We start from the raw sequence: 15,839 nt of genomic DNA, 5'->3' as shown, positions 1-15,839 counted from the left end.
AATGATAAGCTTCCACAGCCTAGCAGTGACCTATAGGCTTGGTTGTTTGACCTTTTGTTTTGGGTAGGTGAAAGGCATCATGGCACCTAGTGTTTAATTTCTCTTGATTAGTATTTATTGAACTTGCTGTAGGTATTACGGTATGTTAGATCCTAGGGATGTTATAAAGAAGAAGTGATCCCTGCTCTGTAAAAGCATACAGTTAGATCGGGTAGAGGGGACAGTAATATATACACCTCTCAATCAAGCAACAGATGTACAGAACCAACTACATATAAATGTGAAGGGATAAATTTGAATGGAATTTCTAAACCCAAATGTAGTGAGATGCAAAGGCTTTGTGGAGGCTTGTAGGTTTTTGTTGTGAAGGAGTATGGGCATTTAGGGAGAAGGACCACATGCTAAGGTTTCAATCCAGGGAACATAAGATATTGGCAGGTAAGAGCAAATTGACTCTATTGGAGGGCAGAGCACAGGTGAGGATGGTGCTCCTCAGCAGCAAGTATTTCCAGTGGATTGAAGAGATGAGAAAGAATTCCAAGATGGTGCTTTAACTTCTTTGGAATTCATTTTTCTAGTACCCTAAATTAAGGGACCATTAAGAATTCTGTGGATGATCTTTCAGCAGAACCAGTATCTCCAAGCAGAACACTTCTTTAAGTGTTACGTAACGTTTTTCTAACCCTGAGCGATGTTGGAACACATTCTGCCCTGAGACTTGTTGGGCCAGCTATTTATTAGCCCAACTCATATGTGATTTTTAAAATTTTCCATTTTCTCCCAATGGGTTTTCTTCTGTGTTTTGGCTCCAAATGGGGATTTCCTTGCTCCAGTTAATATAGATAAATGTCCCCTTCTAAGGAAAGGTGAATATTTTTTCACTTAAACTATTAACAGATCCACTTCCAAATGCATATGTGGAAGCTTTATTCATTGTTCTGACAGAAAAATGCTTTTCACCTGAATCGTCTGCTCATTGTAGCTAAAGCAGAATTCTCACCTGTGCTGCCAAGATAACTTAACCGTGAAATCTGGAATGAGAGGAGTGTTTGTTCTTTGGGTGCCTTTCTCATTGACTTCTTGCCTCCCGGGATTATTTCAGAGAAATCCTGAAAAAGAAATTAGTTGGTTTGAAGGTACTTGATTCCTCTTTACAATATTATTTTTTCTTATGAAAAATTTAATTTGCCTTTTGATCCATCTTGTAACAGAAAGGTGATGAGTTTGGCAGCATCGCTCAGAGCAGGACTGGCCACTTTTCAGAGGTGGTGCCAAATCATCATTAATCCTCTGTCTCAAAAGGGAGAAGGCAGAGACAAGGGTAGACAAGTCCCTACTTGATGGAAAGATTTATAGTCTAAGAACACAGTGTAGGTGTTAAATGTTGGATTTAAATCTGTGTATAAAGGTCAAGTAGACCATTGAAGCCAAGGGGACTTTTCTTTTTTCCCCCGCAGTGAATACATTTTATTTTTTTCCAGTTACATATAAAGATAGTTTTCAACATTCATTTTTGTGAGATTTTGAATTTTTCTCCTTCCCTTCCCTCTCTCCCCCCTCTCCAAGATAGCAAGCAATCTGGTAGAGGTTATACATGTACAATCGTATTAAACATATTTCCACATTAGTCATGTTATGAAAGAAGAATCAGAACAAAAGGGGAAAACCAGGAGAAAGAAAAATAAACAGCAAAAAAGTGAAAATAGTTGACTTCCATATGCATTCAGACTCCATAGCTCTTTCTCTGGATGTGGACAGCATTTTCCATCATGAGTCTAGATATTGTCTTGGATCATTGCATTGCTGAGAAGAGCTAAGTCTGTCATAGTTGATCATCAGACAGTGTTGCTGCTACTCTGTACAGTGTTCTCCTGGTTCTGCGCACTTCACTATTGGTTCATGTAAGTCTTTCCAGGTTTTTCTGAAGTCTGCCTGCTTATTTTTTATAGTGCAATAGTATTCCATTACATTAACATGCCACAGTTTGTTCAGCCATTCCCCAATTGATGGGCATCCCTGCAATTTCCAGTTGTTTGCCACCACAAAAAGAGCTGCTGTAAATATTTTTGTGTACGTGGGTTCTTTTCCCTTTTTTATGATCTGTTTGGGATACAGACCTAGAAGTGGTTGTTGTTGTGCTTGTTCTTCGTTCTTGAAGAGGACCGTGACATCAAGATGATGACATGACTTGCAGTTGACTTTGATTTGAGTGAGGAAGGGCTGTGCAAGGTCACCAACCTCACCTTCTTCTCCTGAGCCATCTGGATCAGGACGACTGGAGATGGCCCAGGATGCAATGGGAGACCTGGGCCCTTTCAGGCCAAGGTCTTATAGCATTCTCACTTTGGGTGAGATACACCCATTCAATGAATAGACTTCTTTAAGTAGTTTCTCAAGGGATGGCCCCTTTAATAATAACAAAAAAAAAAACCCAACATCAAATTGGGAGGGGAAGACCCTCAGGGTTCCTAGAAGTGATTTTGCTGGGCCAAGGGGGCTTTTCTAAGAGTTTCTCTAAATTGGTCTGTCAATAGCACCCACCCCCCCAGTGGAGGATAGCAGACCCTTGTTGTCATTTTGGACCTTACTTGTAAGGGTACAAGTCTTTAAGGTGCTAGTCTAAAAAATCATGGTATATTCTTGGTCTTGTTAACATTGTGATTCCCCTGTGTTAAATCGGAAGGTTTTTAGTTTTGTCGACTTTTAAGGGATACAAACCGATCCAAGTCTGGACTGCGTAGGAGCTCACACTCTAATGGAGGGGACAACATGCAGATTTCTACCTAGAGATAAGAGGGACCCACTGGAGTTGGCAGAATAAGGGAGTGACATGGCCAGACCTGAGCTTTAGGAATATCATTTTGAGTGGAAGATGGACTGGAGTGGGGAGAGGCTTATGGCAGGAAGGCCAACCAGCAGGTTACTTCAGACGTCCTAGCATGAAGTGATAGGGCCTGCACTGGTGTGGTAGGTGGAGAGGGTTGGAGCCCACAAGATGTGGCATCCGACTGACTCTGGAGGTGAGAGATGTAGGAGTGGAGGACCACACTTGGCTCTAGATTCTCTCTGGAACCAGACACTGCTCCTCACTTTTCAAGCCTAGGGTTATCTCCCCTCACCCCACTTCCTAATCCCTCTTCCCATCTAGAATTTCCAGATTTGACTAGAGCAGTAATGGATGCTAGTTGCCGAAGCTCCCCTTTCTTGTTATTAAGGAAGAGGACAAAGGATCTCAGCTTTCAGTCAAGGGCCTGCTGTGGGCCAGGTAGGGGCCCGCACTGGGGACACAGGGCCCTTGGCTCACTTTCATAGTGCCATGCTGTTTCCCATGACACTGTAAGCTTCTTGAGGACAGGCACTGCCTTTTGCCTTTCCATGGATCTCCATGCTTAGCACTGTGTCTGGCACATGGTAGGCACTTCATAAATGTTTACTGATTCCTCCACAGGCAGCTAGGTGATGCAGCGGATAGAGCACTGGTGCAGGAGTCAGGAGGACCTGAGTTCAAATCTCACCTCAGATACTTGGCACTCACTAGCTGTGTGACCTTGGGCAAGTCACTTAACCCCAATTGCCTCATCCTGGGTCATCACCAGTTATCCTGATGAAGGTCTGGTCACTGGGTTCAGGTGACTTTGGAGGAGAAGTGAGGCTGGTGACCTGCACAGCCCTCCCTCACTCAAAAAACAAAGTGAAATGCAAGTCATATCATCATTTCTGTGATGGTGTGGTCTTCTTTAGCAACGAAGGATGGACACACACACTGACTCCTCCAGATAGTTAAGTAGATGATACCTGTTCCCCTGCCATTGACCTTCTCTTTTGACCTCTGTAAATCAGCACGCTTCACTTTGAGGAGCCCTGATAAAAGAAAATCCTTGATTGACGATCATAGAATGATGAATTTAGGGTTGGAAGGGACTTTGGAAAGTCTCTGATTGAGTTTCCTCATTTCACCAATGAGGAAACTGAGCCTGGGGGAGAAGTAACTTGCTGAGTCTGCCAGTGAGTAGGGCATCCACGTTGGAGCCCATGCCCTCTGCCCCTCTCCTGAAGGAGAGACTGTAGAGCCCTAGAACAGGGTCACTCTACTGAGATTTAAGAGCGTGTTTATAAAACCAAATCACATTTTAAATATCCCAAGGGAGCTATTGAAAAGACTCCTGTTGGATTTACTTCCTTTGAAAACATGCATAAAACTTATAGCTGTGTAGTTCTGTGACTGTGGCGCGCTGATCAGTCTGAGCTTGCTTCGCCCTCTAGTGCCAGGTTTTGTAAATGTTCTAGCTTGATTCCATGTGCGAAGGTGTAGTGGGACTGAAGGGAGTGAGCCCTTCCTTAACTGTTATTTACTGGGATTCAGGATATTTAGTTTCTGGTCACCAGACTTCTCTATCTGCAGATGAGGCTTGGTCTGCATGTTGTCCAAGGACACTTCCGGTGTTAGGCCTGCTTCTGATATAACTGAATGTTAGTTGTTCTTCAAAGTTTATACCAACAATGCTGCCCTCAAAGCATTTGAAGAACTGCTCTCAGAGTCTGGAACATTCTTTGAACATTCAAGCTGGTGGTGTATTCTTCGATGGTGGATCTGATTTTTTGTGTGTGTGTGTGATAACCAAAAGTCATTTAAAACGAAATCTGGTGGTCAAATTGGGTAATGACATTTTGGAATTTAGGAACAAAATTGTGACTGTTAATCAGTGAAACATATTTTCTAGTGTGGCTTGTGTCCTGTCTCTGAAGGCACTTTTTAGAATGAGGAATTTACAAAAGATGATCCCTAATGTGGTTTGGGCATTAGCATCATCGTTGGAGCACATGAGTGAATTTTCAAATTTACTACTTTGAAAGAACACACTCATTGACATGGATTAATCTCGGTATGTTAAATGTTCAGTCTTGTTGTTTTATTAGTAGAAATCCTATTACACAGATGTCTTAGTGGCTCTGTCCCATTTCCTGTTATGAGATACCAGGTCACTGGCCCTAGTCTGGCACTACATCCAAGGGCAAAGTATGACTAGAATTAGGAATGATTCAGCTGGAGGCTATATTTAATGGGATAATAATTTTACCTTAGGGACCATAACAGTCTGACTTGCTTTCTTGTCTTACCCATGTGGATGTTAAGTGAATATGGTTGGTAGTGTTTGCTTCCAGTTTTCTGTACTTAACATAAGAATCCATGCTGTCTGTCCGGATTGGCATGTACCTGGAAACTCTAAGTGCCAGGCTAAAACGGTGAAATGTCTAGTGATGATTAATGGGGAGCTTAGCTTTCTCTGTGTGCTGATCCCTGCTTTGACTTTGCCTGAGTCCACACAAGGAAGTTCAGTGACCGAAGGCAAAGGAAGAGTGTGCCTCCGAGAGATTTCTGCCACCATTTGGACACGAGCTCCTGTCACACACACACCCAGACTTGTGCATGGCTTATTTGGCTTCTCACAATGTACTGAGGAAGTATACGGTGTGCTAACGTGGAACACTGCCTCTGGAAATGTCTTGAGAAGTCAGCTACCCACTGGGTATTCTCCAAAGAGAGCTTGAAGTATATCAGAATGTCCTGGAAATTTTCAGCTCATCCTTTTTTCTGACTTGAGAATTACTAAAAGAACCTTGAAGCAGATTGGTCATGATTTGGGGGATCTTTCAAAGACTAGTTTCAACATGAATGTTTCGTTCTTTCTTTGGCTGGAGAAGAGAGGTGCTTGCTGGCATCTGGGACTGATGCATCACACATATTAGCTGCTTGGTAGCATTTTTCCAAAATGTTATATTTTTGTATTCCTGTCTATTAAGCTTGATTTTTAATATCAAACTAAAGATTTTTTTCTTGCTTGTTGTCTTGAGTTGTTTCTCCCGATTAATAAATACAGGCTAACTGATTGAACCAGCTTTGCTTTTATAGTTTCTTGCAGGGACTGATGTAGGCCTTGCACCTCCATGGTACAGTCTCTTCTTCCTCAGCCTTTCCACTGAGGCTGCAGGAGCACCGTGGCAGGTGGACTACAAAGCTCCAGCCCTTTGGCACCGCTGTCCTCAGACCCCTTCACACCTTTGCTTAGCATTCCAGATGCTACAACTGTAATCTTTTCACCTTTTTTGTCTTTTCAAGTTTCATAGATGGCTTTTGTTTTTACATTAAAGTTGTTTTAGAGTATTAATGTGACTGCTTCCACACTCTGATCTCAGTCGAATTCTCCCTTCCGACAACATCTTGTTAAACCAAAGCAACTGACATTGTGATCCATGCAACATTGCCCACCTGAATGACCTACCAGTCTGCTGAGAGAAGAGAGTCCTCACCATCTTCTGGGGACCGAGATTGGTCATCACCATTACATAGAGATCACTTTTCTTTTGGGGTTTCTGTGCAGCTCTTAGCAGCACTTTCTTTGATATCGCCTATTCCTACCTACATGTTTTACAGTGTAATAATTTTCCATTACATTCATGGACCACAATTTGTCCCACAAAAAATGTCCCATTTAGGGGCATCTAGGTAATGTAGATAGAGTACTTGAGTTACAAAAAGCCTATGTTCCCATCCTGTCTCAAATACTTAACATTTATGTGACCCTGGGGAAGACATTTAACTTCTTCTAGCCTCAGCATATTTACCTGTAGAAATGAAAAGACAATAAAGCACCTATGTCCCATGCTTGTTGAAAGAATCAAGTGAGATAATGTATGTAAAGCATTTCACACACCTTTAAGCTCTGTAGGTGTTTGCTATGATTATTATTAATTGATAGGCAGCTTGAGTACCTTTGTTCTCTGGATGCCTTTTTGAAATCCCCATAATGAGTTTCATACTGAGTAGAAACCAAACATGAATTTCTGTGAAAAAGCCTGGTAAGAGGCATAAAGTTGGATCCACGCTAGCTGCTAGTGTGGGTGAAAAGCCCATCTCGCAGTCTGTCCCAGTCTTGCTGAGGTGTCTGGATTATTCTGGGTGCTTCCTCACAAACATAGCCTTATGATTGGCTGCTTATGTTCCTGTCTTGTTGCTCGAGCAGTAGGGTGATTGGTGCCTCCTTCCTCTTAGCCTTCCAAAAAGATTTGATTAGTTTCTCTGGCTTAGGCAGATGTTTCAGAGAACTGAGCTTTAGTTTTCTGTGGATGCTCTCCACTTGGGTAGGGAGAAATGAGCTGGCCATTTGTTATATCTGCCAAGTGCTTTTCAGGAGGGGAATGTTGTAGCTTGCCCTTTCAGCAAGGTGAAGGATGTTACTATGAAACTTCATTCAGTGTGTATGGCTCATTTTGTTGTGAGAGTCGTTGCTGGTCCTGCTTTGAGGATATCCTCTTGCCTGTGTGGCCCATATGGCATTGGCAATAGGCTTGCCAACTGTCCAATAGATGTAATAGAATTCAGTGTGGTAGAAATGTTTTAGGAGGAGCATTTGATAGCAACATCCTGAGGAATGATCCATACCTCCTCCAAGAGGCTACGTAGGGAAATTTCATCTTGGGTGACCTGTTTTAACGTCTGTACTGTCTCTTGTCTTGCCTTTAGCAGCCTGTGTTATTTTCCTCCTCCACATACACATTAGAAAATGGCATAGATTCTGCTTAAGGATGGACCTAGGTTACAGATCATGGATTTGGAGCTGGAAGGAACTTTGGAGTTCCTTTATTTCAGGCATTTGTTACAGGTTTGCCTCCATGGAGCAGATTGTTATGTTTGTCTACAGAGCAAGAACATAGAAACAAGAAGGGTATGTTTTAGGGAGCAGGGTATTGGTGACCACTAGACTTGGAGCCAAGGCCTTGATTGAGTTCTGATCCCCTGATTGACTGGCCATTGGGCCTTGGGCAAGCCTCATTTTCTCTCTGTGTATATTAGGGTTATAAGATCATGGATGCAGAGTTGAAAGGGACCTCAGAGATGATCTTGCCCAGGCCTGTCATTTGGTGGATGAGGAAACTGAAGCTGAGAGCCTTCTTGTTGCCTCCCTTTTCTCTCCAAGATCATCCCCTTCACCATCAAACCTGCTTTCTCACTTACATTCAGTCTCTCCTTGTCTCCTGGCTGTTTCACTGCTGCTGCAAACTGCACCCCCCCCCCCCCCCGACTCTGCCAGGAGTCATCCTCTCTCCCTCCTCCGGAGACCATCCACAGCAGGTGCCTCCTCTGCAGCCTGGCCTCTGACTCTTAGTGGCTGAGCTGAGCGCCTTTTGTAATCTTGTCCTTCTTGGCTCTCACTCTCTGTGCCTCGAGATGCTCTATGTGTTGTCATGGCCCTCCTTTCTCCTGCTTCTCCTCCTGCCTGTCTGTCCACTGCACAGTCACTAAAATGTGTCCTTCAGGGCTGTGTGCTGGGGTCTTGGGGATCTCTTCATTCCCAGGTCTCTGTCCAGCTCCCATTTCTTTCCTGGTCTCCAGTCTTGCATCTCCAACTGCCTTGCCTGTAAGACATCCTGAATCACATGTCCTGTAAGCATCTTAAATTTAACACATCCAAAATGAAACTCATTGTCTTTTTCCCCAAAACTATTCTTCCTGACTTTCCTTTGACTGTCTCAGGCATCCAGGCTAATAGCTTAGGTGTCATTCCTCACTCTCACCCCCTCCCCTTTCTAATCTGCTGCTAATTCCAATGGGTTCTGCCTTTTTACTGTCTCTTATAGGACTCCTCTTCTGACGCTGCTACAGCCTTGTAAAGTCTTTTATCACCTCCTGCCTGGCTTAAGCAAGAGCCAACTGGTTGGTCTCTGTATCTCAAGTCCATTCTCCACTCCAGCTATCATAGTGGGATTCCTAAAGCCCAGGTCTAACCAGGTAATCCCCACATTGATTAGACTCTACTGGCTTTCTATTGCTTTCAGGATAAAACAGAAAATCCATCATAATCTGGCCCTTTCCATTCCTCTTCTACGTTATTCACCCCATGTACTCTGTGAGCCGGTGACATTGGTCTTTAGCTCTTGAACAGAACACAAGGCTTTCCATATGCCAACTCCTAGGCTGAGAATGCTCTCCCTCCTCTTTTAGGTCTCCTGGCTTCCTTCAAATCCCAGCTAAAATCCTACCTTCTGATCTTCCTCAGTCTGTTTTCAGTTTGTCCCACACAGTTGTTCTGTGTCATCTTCGTCTTGTCTTCTGGACTCTCCTTTCCCTTGTGTCCTGTGCTTGACCCAGAGCAGCAGCATTGCTGCCCATTGCCCAGCGATGCTGCAGCTGGACGTGGTGTTGGTGCCCCCTGCCTGGGGACGCAGCGGCCAGATGCAGCATTGGTGCCCATTGCCCAGTGATGTTGCAGCTGGACATGGTGTTGGTGCCCACTGCTTAGTGACAAAGTGGCTGGATGTGGGGTTGGTGCCCACTGCCCAGTAATGCAGCGACCGGACCAGGCAGTGTTCTATTTTCCCTACTCTCCATTGTTCATTTAAAGGCTCTTTCTGTCAGATATCACATGGCCCTTGAGTACGTGTGGGAGGGGCAAAAGCAGAAGGTCACATACCAGCCACCAGGGAGGGAGGAGACGATCCAGGGAGAGAACAACCCCGTTGTCACTGAATGATTTTGAGCTTCTCCTGATGTGGCAAACACAGACTAGAACCCTGGAGTCTATGGCTGTGTGACCTAAGGTAAGTCACGTACCTCTTTGGAACCTCCCTGACACTTAGGCTACCTCTTTCCCTGGGTGTGCTGATCAGATGGGGATAGTCTGTCTCTTTGCTCATGCCATCTGTTTAAAGCAGCTGTTATTTCTCATCCTTACCCTCCCTTCCAGTCTGGTGGAGGAAAACTACTGAGGGCTTAGCCGGGGGGCCCTGACCAGCCAACTGTGCATGCTTCTGTCTGGCTTGGAGGAAGGGCAAGGAGCGGCACAAACTAACTCCTAGGAGAAGTCTTCGAGGGTCGTGAACCTTGAGTTAGGTAACATTGGAAGTATGGCCAGGAGCTGTGCAGACGGGGAGGGGCAGGGAGGCGTTTGAGGTGGGGGAGCTGGGCCTGGCCTCAGAGAAAGCCCTGAGCATGGCACAGGGCAGGCAGAGGGGAGGGTGGTTGGACTGGAGAGGGTTGGGAAGTAAGGGTGCCGAGGGAGCATGGGACCAGCGTTGGGATTGGCAAAGCCAGCACAGAGAAGGTTTGGGAACATGATGAGAACCATACTGTAAGGGATCACTCCGACGCTCTCTCTTTGAAGCTGAAAAGGACCTTGGAGGCCATGAAGTCTGGCCTCTTCATTTTTCAGATGAGGAGCTAAGTCAGCTAGTAAGTGCCCACAGGCACACGGTGTCTGGACCAGTCTCACTGAGACCCAGCCCAGAGCTCTGCTCTCCTCCAAGCTGTGTTTCCTAACCTGGAAGAAGCAGAAGCTTTCCAACCATGAGACCCACTAGGGGTTATAATCTAGGTGTAAGGTGAGGAAGGTTTGGACTGGGATGGGAATAGCAAGCCTGGAAATGAAAGAGTTAATCTGACAGCTAGTTGTAGATCAAGGGGGGAATCCACAGCAGTTTGTGATTAACTGTGGGGAATATTGTAATAAGCGGAGACAGTGACAGTAAGTTTGTAAAAAGCGTCAGTGAAACATTTATCTTTTTAGAAGTCATAGCTGCTTCTCAGATTGGGAGCTCTCTTAGGGCAGGGAGCACGTCTTCTGTGTCTCGGTATTTTCCTCTTGTGGTAGGGATTCTTAATTTCTACAGACATTTATTTATAGTTTAGAGCTATGGTGTCAAACTAAAATAGAAACAGGGCCACTGATTCATGTATTAGGATCCCTGAGGCCATGTATTGACAGTTTTAAAATGTATTTTGTCTCTTTTATTGAACTTTTACTCTTTTGGTTAAATATTTCCCAAGTATGTTTTAATTTGGTTGAGTGGCATTGGGGCATGTTGGTGGCCACATGTGGCCCCTGAGCTATGTTGGAAGCCTCTGGTGTAAGGGATAAAGAGCTGGCCCCGTGTCCAAGAGATGCGCCTCTCATCCGTGCTGGCTGTGTGACCCTTAGAGAGTCTTAGGCTCTCATTAGCTCATGCCTGGATCTCTCCCTGTTCCAGTCCATTCTCCACTCAGTTACCAAAGCAGTTTGTTAAAAATATGGATGTAATCTAGTCACTGCCCAACTCTCCACTCTGTAAACTCAGCTGGCTCCCTGTTATCTCTTGGGTCAATTATAAGATCCTTTTGTTTGACTTTTAAAGTCCTCTCCAGCCTGGACTCTTCCTGCCTTTCCCTTCTTATGCTCTGCTCCATCCATATGTTCTAAAACTCAGAGACGCCAGCCTTTCCTTGATGCATCCCTTTTCACCTGCTCCCCGCCATTCTCCTTCTCAAACTTTTGGCTCCTTCCAGACTTAGTTCAAATTCCAGTGTAAAGGTGGCTTTTCTGATTTTTCCTTTTCCCTCTCCTAGCACTTCTCTCAGAGATCTGTGTAGCTCTGTGTGTGTGTGTGTTGTATCTTACCCAGCAAATGCTTAATAAATACTTGTTGACCTACCCAGTCAACTCCAGTGGCTTCCTGTTGCCTCTCAACCACATATAAACTCCTCTGTTCAGCTTTTAAGTCTCATTTTCCAGCCTTTGCAGGCATTACTGCGCTTTCTGTACCCTTCAGTCCAGCCAGATCGACCCTCTCTCAGTTCCTTGGTGCGCTCCCATACCCGTGGTACGCTCCCTTGTCCCTGCTTCCTCAGAGCCTTCTGTTCTTTTTTTTTTTTTTTTTTTTTAAATTTATTTATTTAACTTTTAACATTCATTTTCACAAAATTTTGGGTTACAAATTTTCTCCCCTTTTATCCCCTCCCCCCCCAAACACCAAGCATTCTAATTGCCCCTATGACCAATCTGCTCTCTCTTCTATCATCCCTCTCTGCCCTTGTCTCCATCTTCTCTTTTGTCCTGTAGGGGCAGATAGCTTTCTATACCCCTTTACCTGTTTTTCTTATTTCCTAGTGGCAAGAACATTACTTGACAGTTGATCCTAACACTTTGAGTTCCAACTTCTCTTCCTCCCTCCCTCCCCACCCCTTCCCTTTGGAAGGCAAGCAATTCAATATAGGCCATATCTGTGCAGTTTTGCAAATGACTTCCATAATAGTTGTGTTGTATAGGACTAACTATATTTCCCTCCATCCTATCCTGTCCCCCATTACTTCTATTCTCTTTTGATCCTATCCCTCCCCATGAGTGTCGACCTCGAATTGCACTCTCCTCCTCATGCCCCGCCTTCTATCATCCCCCCCACCCTGCTTGTCCCCTTATCCCCCACTTTCCTGTATTGTGAGATAGGTTTTCCTACCAAAAAGAGTGTGCACTTTATTCTTTTCTTTAGTGGAATGTGATGAGAGTAGACTTCATGTTTTTCTCTCACCTCCCCTCTTTATCCCTCCACTAATGAGTCTTTTGATTGCCTCTTTTATGAGAGATAATTTGCCCCATTCAATTTCTCCCTTTCTCTTCCCAATATATTTCTCTCTCACTGCTTGATTTCATTTTGTTTTAAAGATATGATCCCAACCTATTCAATTCACTCTGTGCACTCTGTCTCTATGTATGTGAGCGTGTGTGCATGTGTAATCCCACCCAGTACCCAGATACTGAAATGTTTCAAGAGTTACAAATATTGTCTTTCCATGTAGGAATGTAAACAGTTCAGCTTTAGTAAGTCCCTTATGACTTCACTTTGCTGTTCACCTTTTCATGGTTCTCTTCATTCTTGTGTTTGAAAGTCAAATTTTCTTTTCAGCTCTGGTCTTTTCATCAAGAATACTTGAAAATCCTCTATTTCATTGAAAGACCATTTTTTCCCCTGAAGTATTATACTCAGTTTTGCTGGGTAGGTGATTCTTGGTTTTAGTCCTAGTTCCTTTGACTTCTGGAATATACTGTTCCATGCCCTTCGATCCCTTAATGTAGAGGCTGCTAGATCTTGTGTTATCCTGATTGTATTTCCACAATACTTGAATTGTTTCTTTCTAGCTGCCTGCAGTATTTTCTCCTTGACCTGGGAACTCTGGAATTTGGCCACAATGTTCCTAGGAGTTTCTCTTTTTGGATCTCTTTCAGGCGGTGTTCTGTGGATTCCTTGAATATTTATTTTGCCCTCTGGTTCTAGAATCTCAGGGCAGTTTTCCTTGATAATTTCATGAAGGATGATGTCTAGGCTCTTCTTTTGATCATGGCTTTCAGGTAGTCCCATAATTTTTAAATTGTCTCTCCTGGATCTATTTTCCAGGTCTGTTGTTTTTCCAGTGAGATATTTCACATTATCTTCCATTTTTCCATTCTTCTCTCTTTGTTCTGTGATTTCTTGGTTTTGCATAAAGTCATTAGCCTCCATCTGTGCCATTCTAATTTTGAAAGAACTATTTTCTTCAGTGAGCTTTTGAATCTCCTTTTCCATTTGGCTAATTCTGCTTTTGAAAGCATTCTTCTCCTCATTGGCTTTTTGAACCTCTTTTGCCAATTGAGTTAGGCTAGTTTTTAAGGTGTTAATTTCTTCAACATTTTTTTGGGTCTCCCTTAGCAGGGAGCTGATCTGCTGTTCATGCTTTGACTTCATGTCTCTCATTTCTCTTCCCAGCTTTTCCTCCACCTCTCTAACTTGATTTTCAAAATTCTTTTTGAGCTCTTCCATGGCCTGAGCCCATTGGGTGGGCTGGGACACAGAGTCCTTGATTTCTGTGTCTTTGCCTGATGGTAAGCATTGTTCTTCCTCATCAGAAAGGAAGGGAGGAAATGCCTGTTCGCCAAGAAAGTAACCTTCTATAGTCTTATTTCTTTTCCCTTTTCTGGGCATTTTCCCAGCCAGTGACTTGACCTCTGAATATTTTCCTCACACCCACCTCACCTCCTGATCCTCCCAGCCCGTGTTTGTGGTCTGAGATTCAAATGCTGCTTCCAGCCTCAGGGCTTTTGGCGGGGGCAGGGCTGCTATTCAGTATGAGATTATGATCTGGTGCTGAGATCGGGGCAGGGCTGCCTCTCAGGCTCAGTTCCCTCAGGGGGTTTATGCACAGACCTTCCGCAATGGATTCAAGCTCCCGCCCGCTTGGGGAGCCCCTGTCTGCAGCCGCCTCTCAGCTTCTACCTCCGGGGGGGGGGGCCTGAGTTATGGGGGCACCCCACTCCCCTCTCGACCCGCCAAAGAGACTCTCTCACCCACCCCTGTCACCTGTGGGTGGAGGGACTTGTGCGGCCGCTGGAGATCCAGTCCCTGAAGCCTGCTCGGATCTGTTTCTCTCGGTGCCGCAGCCGTGGCCGCAGCAGGTCTGGGCTGGGCTTTGTGTCTGCAGCGCGACGAACCTTTTGCGAGAGGTTTGCAGATCCCTCTGTGGGTGGAGGGACCCGCGTGGCCGCTGGAGATCCTGTCTGTGAAGCCTGCTCGGATCTTTTCCTCTCGGTGCCGCGGCCGCGGCAGGGCTGCACTCAGCTCCCAGTCCCGGCTCCCAGTCCGCGGCGCGAAGGACCCCCCCGCGAGAGGTTTGCAGGTCTCTCTGGAACAGAAATCTCCCTCGCTCCAATGTTCCGTGGCCTCTGGGTGTGGAATTCGCCGTGAGTTACTTCCCTGTAGCCATTCTATGGGTTGTGGGTTCAGCGCTATGTGTATATGCGTCTTTCTACTCCGCCATCTTGGCTCCCGAGCCTTCTGTTCTTTCAGCACCTAGTTCATGCTCCCTTCCCTGACCCACCTAACAGACAGGTCATGCCTTTCTTCCCAAACTGCCTTGTATTTATTCACTTTATGTTTATGCTCCATATATATGTATGTGTGTATACATGTGTGTATGTGTGTATATATGTATGTACATGTTTGTTGTGTGTATGGGGTGTTCAGGGAGGACTGGCACCTCTGGGCTGAGGACTGCTCATCCACCTTTGGTGTCCACCTTCACCTAGCTCTTCCCCAGAAATCCAAGAAGCTGTAGCATATGCAGCAGTCACACCTAGTAAACCATCTCAGCAGATGGGCTGAATCAGGCTGAGGGTAGCCAGCAGGTCACAAACAGGTGAAGACTTCCCTCCGTGGAATGGGTGAGTAAGAGCAGTTTGCTCCAGTGGCCATAACGATTGTCTGGAGAGCTTTGTCAGAGAGCAGAGACCGTAAGGTCACCCACCGCATTCTAGGCCATCACCAGTCATCCTGACTCTTGTCCTGTCATTGGACTTTGGAGACTCTGGAAGAGAGAGTGAGGCTGACAACTCTGTGCAACTCTACCTCACTTAGATCCATGACCCAGTGATGTCATCGGTTCCCTTTGACAACCAGAGACCACCACCACTGACAACACAGGTGCATGTGCTTGTTGTTTCCCCATTGGAACATAAGTTTCATGCAAATAGAGACTGCTTCATTCTTTGGGCCTGACAGTACCTGGCCTATTGGTTAAATGCCCAAGCACTTAATGCTTTGATTGATGACCAGATGTGGCTCAGGAGAAGAGAAAGTTCCTCCCTGTCCCTCCCCAGCATGGCGAGAACTCTGCAGACGTCTCTCCCTTGGTACACACTGGTCACTTCTGCAGAACTGCTTCGTTCCTTTCTTCATTCTTTGTTACAAGGCGTAGTTGGAAATGTTGGGTCAGGCAGAAGGGAAGTGATCAAAATGAGATAAAATGATGACTGCTTTTACAATGTTAATATGTTCTCTGTACATGTTAAGGGACACTCCCATATCCTATATAAGTAGGTCACAAGAGAATTGGAATTCAGAGTAAGATGACCTAGTTTGGAATCCCTGCTTTACATCATGGTGCTGTCGACAGTGACAGGAAGGTTTTTTGGAGAAATATTAGGAGTTTTGTTTTGGAGATGTTGAGTTTGGGATACCAATGGAACATCCAGTTTGAGGTATTCAACAGGGGAGAGACAGCA

General features: G+C 45.1%; 1 protein-coding gene across 7 annotated transcripts in view; it reads left to right on the top strand.

Annotated features, from left to right (window-relative positions):
* PAIP2B (poly(A) binding protein interacting protein 2B) overlaps positions 1-15,839 on the top strand; it is a 65,084-nt gene that overhangs the window by 24,189 nt on the left and 25,056 nt on the right. Inside the window, exon 1 of one of the 7 annotated variants that reach the window (XM_072640639.1) lies at positions 8,566-8,788. The exons of 5 other annotated variants lie outside the window; for them this stretch is intronic. The gene's annotated coding sequence lies outside the window, so the exon portion shown is untranslated. Of the gene's footprint in view, positions 1-8,565; positions 8,789-9,399; positions 9,598-15,839 lie in introns of those variants that run through there. One more of the 7 variants, XM_072639845.1, reaches the window with a different exon arrangement.

This window comes from Notamacropus eugenii, chromosome 1 (genome assembly GCF_028372415.1).
Source record: "Notamacropus eugenii isolate mMacEug1 chromosome 1, mMacEug1.pri_v2, whole genome shotgun sequence".
NCBI lineage: Eukaryota > Metazoa > Chordata > Mammalia > Diprotodontia > Macropodidae > Notamacropus > Notamacropus eugenii.
Note: the sequence above shows the minus strand (reverse complement) of the source record. Positions and strands in the feature narration are given on the sequence as shown.